Here is a 21,623-nt window from a genome sequence, read left to right on the forward strand (position 1 = left end):
TGTGTGAGTAACAGAGAGAATTTTGTGCTGGTAACGAATTCAGTGAAGACACTGCAAGCAGCCTAAGGGCTTTTGGACTGAACTGATAGAGTCTAACACAGTAAACAATAGCAAAGTACCTGTGCCTTCTGGCAGAATGACCACCCCAGAGCAACAAGAGAGAAGGGAAAAAAGAAAAGGGACCAGGAGGGGTGGAGGCTAGTTGAGGAGCCCACCCTCCTTGCTAAATGGTTAGTGGGACAAAGCTTGTGCCCATGGGAAGGGGTGGTTCAGGGAGGAAAGCAGGATCAGGACCAGACAAGCAGGCAGGTAACAGATAAAGAGTGAGAAATTAACTCTGCAGAGGCTGAAGGGAATTAAGCAGTTGAACCTTGTACAAATGTTAACAGAAAAAGTGTTATAGAAAAAGAATTCTTGGTTTCTTTGCAGCCATTCTGATGGAAAAATGGGCCCTTTTCCAAAGGAATGTTTGTAAATAAGCCAGGCAAAAAGACAATCTGCTTTGAATCATTTGACTGAACAATTTAGTCAAATTTGCCAAAAGAACATAAAGGGGTTTTTACTGGAACTTACCTGACCCCAGATATATACCAATGTAATCTATGTACAGCTGTGTAAAAATTAAAGCAGTATAAGGGACGTGAAGCAGAAGAGTATGCTTTTATCTGTGTGTGTACAGATATATTGTGTAGGTGTATGGAGTGTTTGGGACCAAGGCCAGTGCTTCTGGCTTGTGAAACTCTGTTTTGTGGGTTTAAGATAAACTGGTTTTTGGTTTGGTTTGCTTTTAAATAACACCACTAAAAAGCCATCTGAATCTTTCTTTCAAAGTTGCAAAACTGAGAAACACTTTTTTGCCAGACAAAGGTGACTAGTGTTGTTTGGCTTTGGTATTTAGCATTTAACCCTTAAGGTACCTCAATGCTTTATACAGTTCCATATTTTTTTTAAAGACCAAAGTCCTGGCTGCAACAGGGCTGTCAAACCCAGGAGAATGGGGAGAAATTCTGGATCCTTTTTTTTGGGGTAACAAAATAGCAGGTAAGAGCTGTAGTATAAGAAGTTAAAAAAAAAGACACTGCCTCTCTGGAGCAACAGCAGGGGTGAGGTGTACACAAAAAAGAAGCAACATTAGAAACACTGAGCCTTAAGGTGGTTCTGAGTAATCAGACTGTCATTTTGATAAAGGTACATGAAAACTCTGTGTGAGCACAAAAGAAACTGTTACACCTTATGTAAAAATTGATATGGCTAATATAATGTTATCGAAGTTAAACTATGAAAGGAATGTGCATTTCTCCCAGGACATGTGCAGTGTATATTATAGAAGGGGTAAAAGAAATGCAAACAAAACATGCTACTTAACTAAAATCCTATTAGGGCTCTAAAGGGAGCCACAGTAGGTTGTGTTTTCTTTTTCAGATCACTGTGTATTTTGGAAGCAGAAGTTGAAAGTGAAAAGAAATCAAAACTCAGGTGGAAGTTGATTGTGTCCCCTTTTAAGAGAGGGTCTCTGAGCTGCTGATGGCTTTGGATCCAAAAGCAAGCCAGAAAGAGTCTGTGAAAATGCAAATTACCTTACTGATAGAGGAAGGTGGAAAAAGAAGTCAAACCTAAAAATAAGAGAGGGATAGGTTAACCCTAAGTAGGAAAAATATTCTTTTTGTGTGTGTGTGTGTGTGCAGTGCTGAAATATGAAGTTTTAAATAGATTTGATGTTAATATTAAAGTCTTTAAACCATGATTTGAGAACTTCAATAGATCAGACATAGGTTGGGGTTTGTTAAAGGAGTGGGTGGGTGTGATTCTCTGGCCTGCGTTGTGCAAGAGTTCAGACTAGATGATCATAATGGTCCCTTAAAGTCTATGATTCTATGATTCAATCAGCAAGGATATTTGTGAAAGAAATGGATATTTTAAGCAATAATCTGTCACCCCAAAAGGGGAAGAATCATGTTCTTTTTGTCTTTCAGAGAATCAGGAAAAGCTGGTACCAGCTAAAGAGCAATCCAGAATACCATGGATCTACTGTCGCGACAAAGATTGTGTTTTGTGTTTTAAGTTTTGTGTTGTGTTGTTTGTCTTGTTGCTAGCATTGTTGTTTATTGTGTTACAAAAAGGGAAATACTACATTAGGCAGAAAAGGATTAACAAGCATTTTAACTGTATTTCAGAAATGCCAGTCTGTTACCACCTAAGGATGTTTCCCTGTTAAGGCACATTTAAAAGCGAAATATGCATGAGACACAAGGTTTATCTGTTGGTGGGAATAAAATGATGGACATAAAAAGTTTTCAAAGCACAAAGTGAAATTACCAAGGGAAAAAAGGGTATGTAAAAACATTGGTTACTAAAAGAATAAGACTTGCCAATTATTATTTCTTAAAAAGAAAAGGAGTACTTGTGGCACCTTAGAGACTAACCAATTTATTTGAGCATAAGCTTTCGTGAGCTACAGTTCAGCTCACGAAAGCTTATGCTCAAATAAATTGGTTAGTCTCTAAGGTGCCACAAGTACTCCTTTTCTTTTTTGCGAATACAGACTAACTGTTACTCTGAAACCTGTTATTATTTCTTAGTCAACTTCCAGCATGAGAGCCCAGGTGAATGCATCTGGGTGTTGTATGACATTGGATATAAGGAAAGAAAGGCCCAGTGATGGCATAGCTGCCCTAATACTATCTCAATGTGAACTACTGAAGGCTATTGGATTTTGCCTGGCAGCCAGGAGGGGTGGGTAACCTAAAGAAAAGGCTCCCAAGAAATGTATTGAACTGCTTTGGGTGGAACTGGATTAGAAGCTGGAGTGCTGGATGCTACTAACATAGAGGTATTGGCAGACAAATGAAGTTATGTTATAAATGTTTCTGTCATATTATAGCAATTAGGGTTGTGATTTCGAATTTCATGTACCCGAATTTAAATATCGTCAGTTAAAAGTGTCTTATACTTTGTATTCTATTGTAAAACCTGTGCCCCTTGGAATGGATTTATCTGCTTTACAAACATTGCTTATACACCCTGATTTACACAACCAGTTACATACTGCAAAACAGGAAGGGTACAGAGTCATGATTACCGTGCATCATAATGCCAATGACATTAAACGAGTATTTGCAAGAATTGGCCAGGACCTGTCACACCAGTGGTGGGAAGTGTTATTGGGATGGTCGCCCACTGGCACAGGCATCCTGAATTTGGCCCTACACCCCGTCATAGTAATCTTAGGGTGCCAAATAGTAGTGGTTTTTGTTACCAGCCTGATGACATGCTGGATATGGCGCAAAATTCGGCAATTGCAAGTCCCCCGACAGATGAGTCAGTGGTTACTGCCACCGGCACTCGTACCCCCGTAAGGAATATATCAAGCTTGTTGCCCCTCCCTCAACTGGGAAAGGAGGCTAAGGCGATTGCTTGTCAATTGCTATGCTGGTGTGCCAAGTATGGGATGCCAAGAAGTAGATAATTTGCTCGGTCTTGGCTGAGAGCCTTGAGCTTTTGTTGGATCTCAACTCAGGTGCATCCAGAAATGGTGTGACAGCGATCATGTAAAGGCCCCCTTGTGTGAAAGGTGACCTTTAAGGAGGGGAAACTGTACAGGGAGACTTTGGCAAACCAGTGAAGTGCCTGAAACCACTATGGATTATTGCTAAAAGCAGCCAAGTCAGCAGGCTGTAAATTGGCCATTCAACAGTCTCAGTTTAACCAAGGTGGCGGGGGGGGGGGGGGGGGGGTTGGGTGCCACAGAGAGGGCAGCTTGACCCCGTGTCCTTCCTGATAAGAATTGTGTTGAAGTTGCTGATACATGCGTTTTAGAAGAGCAGGATATGCCCCAGGAATGTCTATTGGGGCCTCAAGGCTGCAAACTCTGGAAAAACCCACTCCTGGTTAATCGATAATCAGAAGGAACCTCTTGCTTGACCATTGAAACTGCTTACTTAACAAGTTTGCTTTAAGAGACATGTCATTCTATTACTAATGTATAAATAAGGGGGAAAAGTTTGAGGTGGTGGGACTCTTCAGAACTGAACTCTCCCTCTGGATGCATCTTGTGTTCCTCACCGGCAGATGGGCTGCTGCTGTGCCACTCGAGAGCCATGCTCAGCTTTGGTAATTATCAAAGGTTGGGGGTGTTTTACTAACCTATTGCGGACGTGTGTATAAGTGCTTGAGACTAATTAAAGTTTAGCTTTAAGTGAAAGCACTCTTATGTTGTCCTGTTTGTGCCAGCTATCTGTCGGTCGGACAGCTGTGTCTCCCCTGATTTATTTCCTGACACCACCTCGCACAGAGTAAAAGTTACCAAGAGCTTTGGGTTGAAAGAACCTCGGGTAACAGTAGTACTTCCAAGGAGACTCATTCATTTTCCCTCACCAAGAAGATTTAGTGGCCATTGTGTAACATCTCAAAAGGATACCTGGAAAGTGGACAAAAATTGTGAGGGTCTGATACATGAAAATAGTTTAGGAATCCAAGTTCTGAGTTTCCATGAGCCTTTTAAGAACTTTAGAATACAAGTTTACTGCATATGGTGTCTACTGCATGGTACCTCTTTGTTTACAGGAGTGTCTAATAGCAGGGATGGACTAGATCAGTGGTTCCCAAACTTGTTCCGCAGCTTGTGCAGGGAAAGCCCCTGCCAGGCCAGTTTGTTTCCCTGCCGCATTCGCAGGTTCAGCCGATCGCAGCTCCCAGTGGCCACTGTTCGCTGCTCCAGGCCAATGGGAGCTACTGGAAGTGGCGGCACCGGTGGCCTGCACTGGTTCCAGCAGCTCCCACTGGCCTGGAGCAGCGAACCGTGGCCACTGGGAGCCGCAATCGGCCAAACCTGCGGACGCGGCAGGTAAACAAACCGGCCCAGCCTGGCAGGGGCTTTCCCTGCACAAGCAGCAGAACAAGTTTGGGAACCACTGGACTAGATGAATTACTTACACAGTCCTGTTCCTTCTAGCCTAATTGGTCTATTATTTTAGTTTAGCCAGCTGAATAGGCAAGCTGAAAAATTCATTTCAAGACAAATTGTGAATAAACACTGACTAATAAAGATACCCACGGAGCACCATCAAACTAGAATGCGAAGCTAGCAAAGACAGAGTGGTCAGGCTTGCCTGGCTGAAAAACTAAGATGGCGGCCAGGTGAACCTATATAGACAAGAGTGACAAACCCTGCTGTTTTGACTCTAGCAGGTAGTCCAAGATAAAGGGAATTGAAGACTATGTCAGAGGGATATGGCTCTGCGACCACCAGCTCGAGAATCTCTTCCACTTGGCTAAGTAAGTAGCCCTGGTCAGTGGTTTTCTACTACCAAGAAGAACCTCTCTAACAGGATCTGAGCATGTGAGCTCTAGCATATTCAACCATGCAGTTTCAAAGCTGTGAGGTGGAGATTGGGGTACTGGAGCCAGCCGTGATGATGAGCAAATGAGGTCTGGAACTAATGGTAGGGTGAGTGCGGTATCCACCGATAACTTCAGCAGCATGGTGTACCAGTTCTGTCGTGACCAGGCTCATGTCACCAGGATCACTGAGGCCTCATCCCTCCAGATCTTGAGGAGGACCTTGTGAATGAGCAGAACAGGAGGAAACGCATAGAAGAGGTGGTCCTTCCATGGAAGAAGAAATGCATCTGCCAGCAAGCCTGGGCTGTGATTCAGGAAACAGCAGAATTTAAGGCACTTCCTGTTGCCCTTTATGGCAAACAAGTAGATCTGGGGAACTCCCAACCATTGGAAGATATTGTTTATCACATCTGGGCGAATGAACAACTCGTGATTGTGAAAACACCTGCTGAGATGGTCCGCTGGCTCTTTCTGATATCCGGGTAGGTAGGAGGCCTCCTGGAATATCGAGTGTGCTATGCAGAAATCCCAGAGCTTGAGGGCTTACTGACATAGGGGAGAAGAGCATGCTTCACCCTGTCTGTTGATATAAAATATCACTGTTGTGTTGTCCATCAGGACTGATATGCATCTGCCCTCCAGATGAGGGCAGAAGGTCTGACATGTCAGACGAACTGCTCTCAGCTCCCTGATGTTGATGTGAAGCAACAGCTCTGCTGGAGACCAAAGGCCCTGAGTTCTGAGCTCTCCGGGGTGTGCTCCCTACCTCATTGCTGACGCATCGGTGACCAGACACAATGAGGGGCACGGCTTGAAGAATGTGACCCCCTACACATCAAGCCACCACTGAAGCAACTTGAGAACCCATGGTGGAAGTGTGATTACATTGTCTAGGTCGTCTCTGCTCAGTCGGTACACAGACGCTAGCCAGGCCTGGATAGGTCTGAGTCTGAGCCTCGCATGTTGCATCATGAACAGGAGTTTTAAGCAATTCCTTGCCGTGGTTATGGGGTACCATCTGAGATCTTGTATGATGTAGTGCATAGCCTGGAAGAGGGACTGAGGTAGGAATGTTCTGGCTTGCCTTGAGTCTAACACTGCCCCTATGAACTCTATTCTCTGAATGGGGATGAGCATTGACTTTTGTGTGTTTAACAGGAGACCCAGTCTGTCGATTGTGGATCTTATCAAGCTGACCTGTTGATCCACTTGTGTCCTGGAATGGCCCTTTACTAACCAGTCATCGAGGTATGGCAATATCTGAACTTGCCTCTTCCTCAGGAAGGGGGCCATGACTGACATGCATTTGGTGAATACCCAAGATGCTGATGATGGACCAAATGGAAGTACTGTGAATTGGTAGTGAGTGCCCCCCTACTACAAATTTTAGGAAGCGCCTGTGAGGCGGGATTATGGAAATATGGGTCCTTCAAGTCGAGGGCAGCATACCAATCTCCTGGATCCAGGGATGGGATAATGGTGGCCAAAGAGAGTATCTGAAACTTTAGCTTCTTCATGAACCTTTTGAGGTTGTGCAGGTCCAAGATGGGTCTGAGGCCCCCCTTTGCTTTCAGTATTAGGAAATACTGGGAGTAGAACCCCTTGCCCCTGAGCTCCAGCAGAACCTCCTCCACAGCTCCTACTAATAGGAGGGTTCGTACCTCCTGCACAAGGATCCAATCCTTGGGTTGGTATGTTGCCCCCAGGTACATCTTCAAAAGGCCTGCCTGGGGCCTGGTGGTTGTCTCAGTGATCCAGACTCCTGGTGGTTCAGGGGTTGAGGCTGGTGACACCAGTTCTGGTTTCTGCCCCATCTGCGGTTGTGATCCTGCGGAAGCTGACCTTGATACAGCCAGGGCATAGGCTGAGGCCTAAAGTGTCTACGTTGGGTGGTGGGCGTATGATCTTTGAGTGGCTCGAGAGTCTTTTAAGCTATGCAGATTTGAGTCCATTTTCTCTGAGAACAGAGTGGCTCCATCGAAAGGGAGATCTTGTATCATTTGTAGGACCTCCCCAGGGAGGCTCAAGGCCTGCAGCCAGGAGCAACATCACATCACATTGCTGAGTCTGCTGAATCCAGTGTGACCTGCAGCAATGTCCTGGCCATAGCCTTGCCCTCATCCACAAAGGCTGAGAATTTGGACTTGGAGTCCGCCAGGACAAGGTCTGAAAATTTGGACATCGTGTCCCATGATTTAAAACTGTAGCGGCTAAGGATCAACACAAAGCTGGAGCCCTCTGGTGGAGTATATCTTCCTTCTGAAGAGATCCAACTCCTTAGCTCAAGGAGTAGGCCCCTGCTGTCCATGCCTTTCCCACTCATTGTCCGCTGCCACCATCACCGAGTCCAGTGGAGTGTGTGTAAAAATGTACTCATAACCCTTGGAGGGCATGAAATATTTTCTCTTGACTCCCTTCGCTGTGGGGATCAGAGAGGCTGGAGTTTGCCACAGGGTCTTAGTGTTCTCCTGAATAGTCTTAATCAGGGGAAGTGCCACCCTAGTGGGGTTCACCGGGGCTAAAATGTCCACCACTGGGTCTGACACCTTGGTGAGCTCCTCCATCTGGATGCCCAGATTCTGTGTCACCCATGTCAGGAGTTCCAGGCAGCCTCTGATGTCCAGTGGGGGAGGCCCTGAGGAGGTTCCCGCCACTGCCTCATTGGGTAAAGATGATGATGATGCCAGGGAGGGTTCCTTCTGACTGTCCGACAAGTCAGAGTATCCCGGGTTGCCTGTAGTCGCACCCAACTTGGTGCCAGCCACCCTCTGTAGCACTGGCCATGGATGCCATTGCCGATGCCAGACACTGTGTCAGTACTAGACGTGGCACTGGTGGCGGTGTCAGGTGCGGTAGCCATGGCAGATGCACTGCAGAAAAGTACCTAGGGGTTACAGTGGATGAGATGCTGGATATGAGTCAACAGTGTGCAATTGTTGCCAAGAAGGCCAATTGCATTTTGGGATGTATAAGATGGGGCATTGCCAGCAAATTGAGGGACGTGATCATTTCCCTCTATTCGACATTGGTGAGACCTCATCTAGAGTACTGAGTCCAGTTTTGGGCCCCACACTACAAGAAGGATGTGGAAAAATTGGAAAGCGTCCAGTGGAGGGCAACAAAAATAATTAGGGGACTGGAACACATGACTTATGAGGAGAGGCTGAGGGAACTGGGGATGTTTAGTCTACGGAAGAGAAGAATGAGGGGGGATTTGATAGCTGCTTTCAACTACCTGAAAGGGGGTTCCAAAGAGGATGGATCTAGACTGTTCTCAGTGGTGGCAGATGAAAGAACATGGAGTAATGGTCTCAAGTTGCAGTGGAGGAGGTTTAGGTTGGATATTAGGAAAAACTTTTTCACTAGGAGGGTGGTGAAACACTGGAATGCATTAACTAGGGAGGTGGTGGAATCTCCTTCCTTAGAAGTTTTTAAGGTCAGGCTTGACAAAGCCCTGGCTGGGATGATTTAGTTGGGGATTGGTCCTGCTTTGAGCAGAGGGTTGGACTAGATGACCTCCTGAGGTCCCTTCCAACCCTGATATTCTATGATTCTAAGGAGGGTCCCTGGACGCAGCCCTTCCCTTGGATGCGACCAAGAGGGAGTGCCCGGACACAGACCCCTGGTACTGCTGGTACACCCAAGGGGTCCAAAAGGGCCACTGGGTCGGCATTTGCACGAGCACCTGCCATTGCGTTGGCCATGGCACTATACCAAACTGACACTCTGAGCTTGCCGCTGAGCCCAGTGCTGGCTCCTTCACAAAACATAGAAGTCCACCTCAGAATCGGACTCCAAGAAGTCCACACATGGTGGTCAAGGCGGTGCCATGCCCGATGGTGCTGGGGATTGGTGCCGGGGAGATGGAGAGTGATGCCGTGTCATCGCTGGTTTCCCCTTGGACTGGACCGGTGGTCTGTGCGGCACCTCAGGCTTCGGGGCCAGTGCCGTCTCACGCTGGTCGGCACAGTGCAGACCAATCCAGGCTATGAGATTCCTGGCCACATACTCTCGTGTGGAGGGAAGGTCTAAGTTCTCCACTTGGCCCTCCTCCAGTTGCGCCAGACTCGACAGGTCCCACTGTGAGCCCGGGGCTGACTACTGTACAGGTGGGTAAGAGTGCCTCGGCATAGGTCACACTTCCTTAGGTGGCTCACGCTCTGGTGCTTGAGAATGGGAGCATCCCCTGTCTGTCTTTCTGTGTTTTTTGCATGGCACAGACAACGGAGAACGGTGCTGCAATTCCGCCCGTGAAGCAGTCTTCGGTGCCGAGGAGTGCCAGTGCCGAGGGTCTCTGAACCCAGAATCCTTCTTTGGCGCCACATTCCAGATTGAAGCCAGTGCACTGTGCACAGATGCCGAGGAGCCTGGTGCCGCATCCATGGGGCTCAATTCTGACTGCGGCCGAAGAGCTGCTTCCATCAGCAGCAGCTTCAACCCGTGGTCCCTTTCCTTTTTGGCACACTGGTGGAATCCTCTACAAATTTTGCACCTGTCCGCTTGGTGGGACTCACCCAGGCACTTCAGACAAGCCGTGTGTGGGTCGCCCTTTGAGATCAGCTTCCAACAGACCCCACATGATTTAAACCCTGGGACCGAGGCATGCCCTGGCCCCAGGAAAGGGAAGGGAAATTGAGGGAAGGTAACAAGGGGTCAAACTACTCTAATACTAAAAAACTATTCTTAACTATTTACAGGAGATATAAGAAGGAACTGGAGAGGTGGCGACTCCAGGGGGCTCCACAGCCGAGCTCATGGGTACTGCTAAGGGAAAAACCTTCCACATTGTGCACACACCTAATTGGAATGGACATGAGCAAGCACTCAAAAAAGAACTGCTGATTTGGGGGGAAGGTCTTCAGATACTTGCTATCTCAGCAGCACCAGCAGCAAGCTGAAGGGAGGGCTTTAAACTAGGTTCACCGGGGGAAGGAGACCAAAGCCCTGAGGTAAGTGGGAAAGCAGGATACCGGGAGGAAGCACAGGCAGGAATGTCTGTGAGGGGAGGGCTTCTGCCTCATACTGGGAATGAGGGGCGATCAACAGGTTATCTCAAGTGCTTATATACAAATGCACAAAGCCTTGGAAACAAACAGGGAGAACTGGAGGTCCTGGTGATGTCAAGGAACTATGACGTGATCGGAATAACAGAGACTTGGTGGGATAACTCACATGACTGGAGTACTGTCATGGATGGTTATAAACTGTTCAGGAAGGACAGGCAGGGCAGAAAAGGTGGGGGAGTAGCACTGTATGTAAGGGAGCAGTATGACTGCTCAGAGCTCCGGTACGAAACTGCAGAAAAACCTAAGTGTCTCTGGATTAAGTTTAGAAGTGTGTGCAACAAGAGTGATGTAGTGGTGGGAGTCTGCTATAGACCACCGGACCAGGGGGATGAGGTAGATGAGGCTTTCTTCCGGCAGCTCGCGGAAGCTACTAGATCGCATGCCCTGATTCTCATGGGTGACTTTAATTTTCCTGATATCTGCTGGGAAAGCAATACAGCGGTGCATAGACAATCCAGGAAGTTTTTGGAAAGCGTAGGGGACAATTTCCTGGCGCAAGTGCTAGAGGAGCCAACTGGGGGGGGCGCTTTTCTTGACCTGCTGCTCACAAACCGGGTAGAATTAGTGGGGGAAGCAAAAGTGGATGGGAATCTGGGAGGCAGTGACCATGAGTTGGTTGAGTTCAGGATCCTGACGCAGGGAAGAAAGGTAAGCAGCAGGATACGGACCCTGGACTTCAGGAAAGCAGACTTCGACTCCCTCAGGGAACGGATGGCCAGGATCCCCTGGGGGACTAACTTGAAGGGGAAAGGAGTCCAGGAGAGCTGGCTGTATTTCAAGGAATCCCTGTTGAGGTTACAGGGACAAACCATCCCAATGAGTCGAAAGAATAGTCAATATGGCAGGCGACCAGCTTGGCTTAATGGTGAAATCCTAGCGGATCTTAAACATAAAAAAGAAGCTTACAAGAAGTGGAAGGTTGGACATATGACCAGGGAAGAGTATAAAAATATTGCTCGGGCATGTAGGAATGATATCAGGAGGGCCAAATCGCACCTGGAGCTGCAGCTAGCCAGAGATGTTAAGAGTAACAAGAAGGGTTTCTTCAGGTATGTTGGCAACAAGAAGAAAGCCAAGGAATGTGTGGGCCCCTTACTGAATGAGGGAGGCAACCTAGTGACAGAGGATGTGGAAAAAGCTAATGTACTCAATGCTTTTTTTGCCTCTGTTTTCACTAACAAGGTCAGCTCCCAGACTGCTGCGCTGGGCATCACAAAATGGGGAAGAGATGGCCAGCCCTCTGTGGAGATAGAGATGGTTAGGGACTATTTAGAAAAGCTGGACGTGCACAAGTCCATGGGGCCGGACGAGTTGCATCCGAGAGTGCTTAAGGAATTGGCGGCTGTGATTGCAGAGCCATTGGCCATTATCTTTGAAAACTCGTGGCGAACCGGGGAAGTCCCGGATGACTGGAAAAAGGCTAATGTAGTGCCAATCTTTAAAAAAGGGAAGAAGGAGGATCCTGGGAACTACAGGCCAGTCAGCCTCACTTCAGTCCCTGGAAAAATCATGGAGCAGGTCCTCAAAGAATCAATCCTGAAGCACTTGCATGAGAGGAAAGTGATCAGGAACAGCCAGCATGGATTCACCAAGGGAAGGTCATGCCTGACTAATCTAATCGCCTTTTATGATGAGATTACTGGTTCTGTGGATGAAGGGAAAGCAGTGGATGTATTGTTTCTTGACTTTAGCAAAGCTTTTGACATGGTCTCCCACAGTATTCTTGTCAGCAAGTTAAGGAAGTATGGGCTGGATGAATGCACTACAAGGTGGGTAGAAAGCTGGCTAGATTGTCGGGCTCAATGGGTAGTGATCAATGGCTCCATATCTAGTTGTCAGCCGGTATCAAGTGGAGTACCCCAAGGGTTGGTCCTGGGGCCAGTTTTGTTCAATATCTTCATAAATGATCTGGAGGATGGTGTGGATTGCACTCTCAGCAAATTTGCGGATGATACTAAACTGGGAGGAGTGGTAGATACGCTGGAGGGGAGGGATAGGATACAGAAAGACCTAGACAAATTGGAGGATTGGGCCAAAAGAAATCTGATGAGGTTCAATAAGGATAAGTGCAGGGTCCTGCACTTGGGACGGAAGAACCCAATGCACAGCTACAGACTAGGGACCGAATGGCTAGGCAGCAGTTCTGCGGAAAAGGACCTAGGGGTGACAGTGGACGAGAAGCTGGATATGAGTCAACAGTGTGCCCTTGTTGCCAAGAAGGCCAATGGCATTTTGGGATGTATAAGTAGGGGCATAGCGAGCAGATCGAGGGATGTGATCGTTCCCCTCTATTCGACATTGGTGAGGCCTCATCTGGAGTACTGTGTCCAGTTTTGGGCCCCACACTTCAAGAAGGATGTGGATAAATTGGAGAGAGTCCAGCGAAGGGCAACAAAAATGATTAGGGGACTGGAACACATGAGTTATGAGGAGAGGCTGAGGGAGCTGGGATTGTTTAGCCTGCAGAAGAGAAGAATGAGGGGGGATTTGATAGCTGCTTTCAGCTACCTGAAAGGGGGTTCCAAAGAGGATGGCTCTAGACTGTTCTCAGTGGTGGCAGATGAAAGAACATGGAGTAATGGTCTCAAGTTGCAGTGGAGGAGGTTTAGGTTGGATATTAGGAAAAACTTTTTCACTAGGAGGGTGGTGAAACACTGGAATGCATTAACTAGGGAGGTGGTGGAATCTCCTTCCTTAGAAGTTTTTAAGGTCAGGCTTGACAAAGCCCTGGCTGGGATGATTTAACTGGGAATTGGTCCTGCTTTGAGCAGGGGGTTGGACTAGATGACCTTCTGGGGTCCCTTCCAACCCTGATATTCTATGATTCTATGATTCTAGTCTTATGTGTACCTCAAAAATTACCCATTGCTGACATGAGCATCAGCAATGGGTGCAACTGAACTGCTGATTAACACAATTTAACTACAAATGATGTGCAGCACTATTTCAGAAACTGGTTAAAACCTGCTCAGACATAACTTGTCAGCAGTTGATATTTCCTAAACTCTAGTCTACACTATAGAGATTTTCTCAAAAATTCAAGTTGGTTTTAAAACCTGCTTGGAGCACTACTGTAGTGGTACCATTTTTATAGCCAATTTAGTTAAACCTACTGAAAGCAGATGTAATGTAACCAGTTATAAAAACAGTTCTGACTGCCAGAGCTAAGTCTACACTAGTGCTCCAATTGTTTTTTTTTAAATTTTGGTGGAAATATTCCCAGAGTAGACAAGGCTTTTAGATAGCTGCTAGGGTAACTCCAGGCAGTGAACACAGCAAGCAGAAACCTGCATAAGTTAACATGAGCTTCAGAGAGACAAGATGGATGAGGTAATATCTTTTATTGGACCAACTTGTGTTAGAAAAAGAGACAAGCTTTTGATCACACAGAGCTCTTCTACAGGTCTGGGCTTCTGTGTAACTCAAAAGCTTATCTCTTTCACCAACACAAGTTGGTCAAATAAAAGATATTACTTCACACAACTTGTCTCTCTGATATCCTGGGACCAAAACATTTACAACACTGCATTAACACTGACTTGGCAGTCATACAAAGTCTCTGGGTTATGCAAGGTGCAGCACTATTCCTAGACATACAGATTACCACAGTATCAAGGAATGCTTTCCTCCATCTTCAACTAGCCAGAAACTGCACCCTTTTCTCTTGGATGAGGATCTAAGCCACCGTGATCCATGCTTCCATCTCCTACAGATTAAAGTATCATACCTCATTGTATCTGGGGCTGAATGCAACCACTTTAAGGCTATGGCTATGCTACAACTTAAGTTGACATAAGTTATGTTGCTCAGGGGTGTGAATTAGCCAGCCGTGAATGACATAACATGCCGATTTAAACGTAGGTGTGGACAGTGTTATTGCCGACATACCTATCGTTGCTTGCAGGGCTGGAGTAATTAAGCTGACAGGAGAGTTTACAGCGATGCAGCTGCATCAATGCACATATAGACATGCCCTTAGGTTATTAGATGCTGTGTTATACCAATAAAATAAAAACCAGCAGGATCTTATTAAAGGGGAAAAGGCAAAATACCACATTTATTGTGAATACAGAAAGAATCATAGTAAGCAGTTAGTTATAGCTATAACATTCCATTCAATCTCATATTTATTCTCACATTCATTCATACAAACACACACCCACACACACCCACACACACAGGTTCTGCAAGGTTGTTATCATAGTTACCAGCCTTAGAGTTGCTCATGCCAAGTCACTGGCCAGGTGGCCTGGACATGAGGAGGGAGCAGGGCCTTGTCAGATGCTCATCTGATGCTCCTGGAAGTTGGTTTGCAGAATCAGACCCCAAAGTTCTCACTTTTTAGAGTCTATTTTTATAGGAATTTCTTCCTATGCCAGTCTATGGGAATTGCTTCATCATGCTGTTGCTGAATCAATCAACAGATAGCACATTCCTGACGGCTCCAAGATGTTATCTTGTTATTTGGTTCTCCCATCCTTGAGGCTGTTGGGTGGATTCCAGTCTGCCCTCCGGGGGGGTCGTCTGGTTATTTCCACTTGACGCCTTCTTCAGCCGATGGACACTGGATTCTTAGGCTGGCACCTCCCTGATCATTCAGTTATTATCCACACCAAGCATCCATCCACATACATCCTCTATCTCTATTTTAATCACAATTGTTAATACAACAAAAGGGTGGGGAGTCTCTGGGTGCTGTTTCTGTTGTTAGAGTATTGCTTTGAGTCTCTCTCTCTTGTGAATTGCTTTGAGAACAGACTCTGTCTTAGAATGTACTAACACAGTTAGCAGCTTGCAAGTTTCACACATAGAGGGAGAGAAACAATACCAAAAACCAAGAGACCTCTTAATTAGTAATACCCTGGAATTTAAACTCTGGGGAATCAAACTCATTTGTGATTTTAATACAGAACTTCTTTAATATGATCCAACAGCTGGGGGCACAGCACTTTCAGCAGCTTGACCTCAGCTTTGGAGATCTATGCTAGAAAAGACTAGACTGAACTTGACTGAATTTGAACTGAAATGTAAGACACACCTTTTCAAAAAAGCCTTTCCCCAACCAGAAAAACCATTGAAAAACAAACAAGCCTGTGAACTGTTAAGCACATTCCTGGGGAATGGAAAGAGTAAATTTCTCTTTTCTTTTGTTGCCTTTATCCTTCATAATTTTGTTCAACTTTTAGATAAAAAGGTGATAATAGGAGTTAGGCATCTAAATGCCTTTGAAAATCTGGGCCTTAGTGTTTTTCACTGTCAAGGAATTGCTCTCAGTCTCACAGAGCTGACAATGGAGATGAAATAGACACTAGACAGAGGGAGTTAGACCAGATAAAGAGTGACTTCCTGGTTTTATGTAGCAACTAGGGCTGTCAATCGATTAAAAAAATTAATCGTGATTAGTCGTACTGTTAAACAATAATAGAATACCATTTACTGAAATATTTTGGATGTTTTGTACATTTTCAGATATATTGATTTCAATTACAAAACAGAATACAAAGTGTATTTTTTATTATAAATATTTGTGCTGTAAAAACAAGGAAATACTATTTTTCAGTTCACCTCATACAAGTACTATAATGCAATCTCTTTATCATGAAAGTTGAACTTACAAATGTAGAAGTATGTACAAAAATAACTGCATTTAAAAATAAAACAAGTCTACTCAGTCCTACTTCTTGTTCAGCCAGTCACTCAGACAAACGAGTTTGTTTACATTTGCGGGAGATAATGCTGCCTGCTTCTTGTTTACAATGTCACCTGAAAGTGAGAACAGGAATTCACATGTCATTATTATAGTCGGCGTAGCAAGATATTTACGTGCCAGATGTGCTAAAAATTCATATGTCCCTTTATGCTTCAACCACCATTCCAGAGGACATGCGTCCATGCTGATGACAGGTTCTGCTCAATAACAATCCAAATCAGTGCAGACCAATGCATGCTCACTTTCAACATCTGAGTCAGATGCCACCGGTAGAAGATTGATTTTCTTTTTTGGTGGTTCAGATTTTGTAGTTTCCGCATCGGAGAGTTGCTCTTTTAAGACTTCTGAAAGCATGCTCCACACCTCATCTCTCTCAGATTTTGGAAGGCACTTCAGATTCTTAAACCTAGGGTCAAGTGCTCTAGATATCTATAGAAATCTCACATTGGTATTGTCAAGGTTCCCTCCCCACTCTGAACTCTAAGGTACAGATGTGGGGACCCGCATGAAAGACCCCCTAAGCTTATTTCTATAGCTAGGTTAAAAACTTCCCCAAGGCACAAATCCTTCCTTGTATTTGGATGGGTACTGCTGCCACCACCAAGTGAGTTAGACAAAGATTCAGGAAAAGGACCACTTGGAGTTCCTGTTCCCTAAAATATCCCCCCAAGCCCCTTCACCCCCTTTCCTGGATAGGCTTAAAAATAATATACCAACCAAATAGATAAACCAGATTCTTATAAAACAGAACTTTATTATAAAGAAAAAAAAGTAAAAGAAGTACCTCCGTAAAATCAGGATGGAAGGTAACTTTACATGGTAATCAGATTCAAAACACAGAGGATTCCCCTTTAGGCAAAACTTTAAAGTTACAAAAAACAGGGATAAACCTCCCTCTAAGCATAGGGAAAATTCATGAGCTAAAAACAAAAGATAATCTAATGCACCTTGCCTTATTTACTTACTCTTTTTGCAATATTGAGACTCATTTTAGGATGATTTTAGGAGAAGAAGTTTTCTGACCTGATGCTTCTCTGCTTCCCCAGAGAACACACAACACAGAGCACAAACAAAACCTTCCCTGCCCCCAGATTTGAAAGTATCTTCTTTCCCATTGGTGCTTTTGATCAGGTGCCAACCAGGTTATTTGAGCTTCTTAACCCCTTACAGATAAGGAGGAATTCTAGGCTACCCTTAGCTATATGTTTATGACAGGTACCTTCTTTGCATTTTGTCAAATCTGCAGTGAAAGTGTTCTTAAAACAAACAATGTGCTGGTCATCATCCAAGACTGCTGTAACGTGAAATACATGGCAGAATGCTGGTAAAACAGAGCAGAAGACATACTATTCTCCCCCAAGGAGTTCAGTCAAAATTTAATTAACGCATTATTTTTTTTACGCACATCATCAGCATGGAAGCATGTCCTTTGGAATGGTGGCTGAAGCATGAAGGAGCATAAGAACGTTTAGCATATCCGGTATGTAAATACTTTGCAATGTTGGCTACAAAAGTGCCATGCAAATCCCTGTTCTCAATTTCAGGTGACATTGTAAATGAGAAGAGGGCAGCATTATCTCCCGTAAATGTAAACAAACTTATTTATCTTAGCGATTGGCTGAATAAGAATTAGGACTGAGTGGACTTTGTAGGCTCTAAAGTTTTATATTGTTTTGTTTTTGAGTGCAGCTATGTAACAGAAAAAAATCGACATTTGTAAGTTGCACTTTCATGATAAAGAGATTGCATTACAGTACTTGTATGAAGTGAATTGAAAAATACTATTTCTTTTGTTTATCATTTTTACAGTGCAAATATTTATAATAAAAATAATAATATAAAGTGAGCAGTATACACTTTGTATTCTGTGTTGTAATTGAAATCAATATGTTTGAAAATGTAGAAAAGCATCCAAAATATTTATAAATTTCAATTTGTATTGTTTAACAATGCAATTAAAACTGTGATTAGTCGCAATTAATTTTTTAATCGTGATTAATTTTTTTGAGTTAATCACATGAGTTAACTGTGATTAATTGACAGCTCTGCAAGCAACATAACATGCAATCACAGTAAGCTTGCAATTTTCTTCATCTTTAGTCTTCATTTTCATTTGAAACTTTTTTTGTTAGAAGTTTGTAGAATTATGAGATTTTTATACAACAATGCCTGTTTCAGAAAATCAGAAATACAGAAATCAGCCAGGTTCCCACTGTAGAGATTGATGTTGAGTGTGTGTAATGTGGGAGAAAGTAAGAGTGAGAAATTAAAGGGGGTGGGGGGAGAGAGTGTGTGAGAGAATACAAATCATCATATAGATGGGGCTGGTAGGATCACCTATTATTAAAGATGCCCAATACTTCCCACTATTATAAGGTCTGAGGCCTTTTTCTGCAGCCATATTAGGAGAGCAACGGCCATGAGCCAAGAAGCAGAAAGTCACATCTTCACTTTCCTTCTAAATTATATAAAAACGATATAATATCGAGCTGTTAAGAAGGTGCCCCTCCTAATAGTACCCACCATCACCAGATAAAAAATCAGATCTTAAGATGTTTAAAGAAAACTTTTTTTGACAGCATTCCATCTGGCAAGTAACGACTTATCAACAGTTGTGGGTGTGAAATCTCTATTTCTTTATTGTTTTACCTTTATGGTCCCTACTTTTCTATTGTTTATCTGTATGGTTTCTGTCTGATTCTTTGATTGTTTCTGTCTGTTGCATAATTAATTTTACAATATTTAAATCAACTAAGGTGATTGGGTAAAGAATTATTTTTGCAGTATGTTAGGATTGGTCAAAGAATTATTTTGTAATTTCTTAGTAAAATGATTGATCAAGGTATAGCTAAGCAGGACTCAAGTTTCACTATATAAACTAAGGTCAAGAAGGAGACCAGCTGGGAAGGAAAAAGAAAGGAAAAGGAAAAAGAAAAGAAAAGAAAGAAGAAGAAGAAGGAAAGACCTGAAGGAAGAAGAACTCACCCGCCCAAGACAGCCTAAAATCAGAGCTGCTTTAAGAATCCTCTGCACAACCGTGATGTGCAGCAACCAGAACCCAGATGAGAACAACCTTGCTGGACAACAGAGAAAGTCTGCTTACGTGATCAGGATTAACGAGCATAGCATTGTATTTTGCTTGGTAGTTGTTAATAAATAGAGGATAATGATATTACTGTATAAAGCTCTTTCACTGGTGAAAAGATCCTGCAAACCTGCAGAAGAGTACGCCCTGAGCCCTAGGAACTGGGTAAGGGTGAGTACTTAAATTAATCAGATTATGCCCTGAGCCCTAGGAACTGGGTAAAGGTAGGTGCCTTTCTTCCGGAGTCCTAGGAACTAGGAAAGGGTGTGGGTGCCTAAATCAACCGGGTTACCGCTTGAGCCCTAGGAACTTGGTAATGGGGGGTGCCCTGGAGTGTGCAGGTAACGCTATAAAACCCACTATTCAGTTGCTTATCATGGCTTGGGCTAGATTATTCCACTCCAGGTGTCTGCCTTACCCTGAATTTTTGTGTGTGGAAAGCTTTACCCAAAACAGTTCAGCCATTTCTGAAAATGAGGCAAGGAAAAAAGTATTGTTTTGCTCATGTTAAAAAATTCTTGAGACTTTTTTTTAATTTTTGAGATAGTGTAGCTCCCCTGTGCTTTGGAGCAGAGACTTGAAATTTGCCAAGAGAGTGTCTTAGTTTCAGCGATGTGTCTGTGAAAATTCACCCAATTTGCCCAGGTAACAAGCCTTTGAAAAATCACAGTTTACACATGCTCAGTGGAGATTTCCTAGAGTTCAGCCACTTAAAATATCTGAAGATTCCATCCTCACTGGGTATGCCAAGCAGGGTCACTGGAATCGGTGGGGGGATGAAGGGGAAGGAGCCATAGTCCTCCCACTTTTGAAAGTGAACAGGCCTGGAGCATTCACTTTTTGCCACAGGCTTGGCCCCCTGCCCCTCCTTCTCCCAAAGCTCCACCCATGAACCCTCCACCTGCCTAGGATGGAGGAGTCCAAGACAGCTCCCAGCCTGTGTCCCCACCCCCCTGGTCCCTGCCCAGGGCAGATGGATGGTCTGTGGCTCCCCACAGCTGCCCTGACGGCTCTTAGTCACAGCCGGGTCATGGGTTTTTGACTCCTGAGTCCCCACCCCTAGTCCAGGCCAGAAGCTGGAACTGGGTCAGGGTAAGAGGTGTATGGGCAGTTGTGAGGACCCGGGGACCCTCCACCTGCCATGGGCAGAGGGCCCAGGGGCAGGGACATGGGCTGGGGGCTGTTCTTGGGTCCCCCAGCCCAGGTAGGTGGAGTGGCTCTGGCTTCTGGCGTAGCCAGGGGGCAGAGCCTCGGGGGCAAAAGGAGGGGCAAGGGAGGGCCACAGAGGGGACAGAACCTTGGCGCCCGCCCCCCCCCTTTTAGGATGAATCTGTCGCCCATGATGTCAAGTCAGTGCTAATTTAGGCAGGTCTCTGTTTGCCGTATTGACTGCCTGGAGTTAGTCTAGCAGCTACATAAAAGCCTTGTCTACACAGTGGCCTTGTCTACCCTGGGAAAGTCCTTCTGAACCAGTGTAGCCTTGGGCCGGAGCATTCGCAATCTCTCACAGCTCCTAATGCTGACTAGATTGTTCATATTCTAGTCCAGCGCCACTGGGGCTCAGAAGGACTTTTCCTGTAATGGCTGCCATGGTGAGGTTGGGCACCAGAACACAGAGCAATAAATTGTGCTCCTGTGCTTAAGGGGGCTGGAACTAGATGTGCTGGGGGTGTTGCCTCACCCCTAACTTGAAGTAGTTTCCATCACACACAGGGTTTACAGTTTCGGTGGCTCTCAGAACTCCACTATACAATTTGTTCCAGCACTCCTGCCTTTGCCTCTCCTCTCCCTTGCTGGTGGCCAGGCAGTGTGGAAGAGGAATCAAAGTGATTTGAATAGAGGGGAACAAGAACTGAACTGGGACAAAAAGAAAAGAGTAGATAGGGACAAGAACCCTTGTATGACTGGCACTGGGAGCTGTGAGGGGAAGACTGGGATTGGCTGAGCAATGAATCTGGGAGTGGGAACCTAGGACAGGAAGAGGGGCTGTGACTGGCTGGACAAGGCTTGGGACCTGGCTGTCATGGGGAAGGAGAGCCTGGGACTGGTTGGGAAAGAGGACTAGGAAGGCTGGAACTGGTTGGGCAAGAAAACTAGGACTGGGAGTCAGTGGGAAGATTGGGAATTGGATTGTGGGGGAAAGACACTGTAGTCAGACAAGGAGCTAGGCTGGGGAAGGGGGAAGACTGGGAAGCAGTAGGGATGAGCAGGGGATATGGAGACAGATCTGACTAGGAGCTGGGGTGTGAGGCAACAACAGAGACACCATCTGGGCAAAGAGACTAATGACAAGGGGCCATGGAAGAGAGGTAATGGGGGGGGTAACTGGAGGTTGGGGTGGGGAGGGGAGAGACAGATCAAATGAGCACAGGGGAGCTGGCTGTGGAAGGAGTCAATGTGGGTAGGGAACTGGGACTTGGAG

The 21,623-nt window shown here is 45.2% G+C and overlaps 1 long non-coding RNA gene across 1 annotated transcript; it reads left to right on the plus strand.

The window, feature by feature from the left end:
- Positions 1–4,026: 4,026 nt before the first annotated feature.
- Positions 4,027–19,268, plus strand: LOC311518231. Its single transcript, XR_014710931.1, has 3 exons — positions 4,027–4,110; positions 6,499–6,588; positions 19,000–19,268. It is a non-coding gene; the product is annotated as an uncharacterized lncRNA (long non-coding RNA).
- Positions 19,269–21,623: the final 2,355 nt, after the last annotated feature.

This window comes from Lepidochelys olivacea (genome assembly GCF_965140295.1).
Source record: "Lepidochelys olivacea isolate rLepOli2 genome assembly, chromosome: 3".
Classification (NCBI taxonomy): Eukaryota; Metazoa; Chordata; order Testudines; family Cheloniidae; genus Lepidochelys; species Lepidochelys olivacea.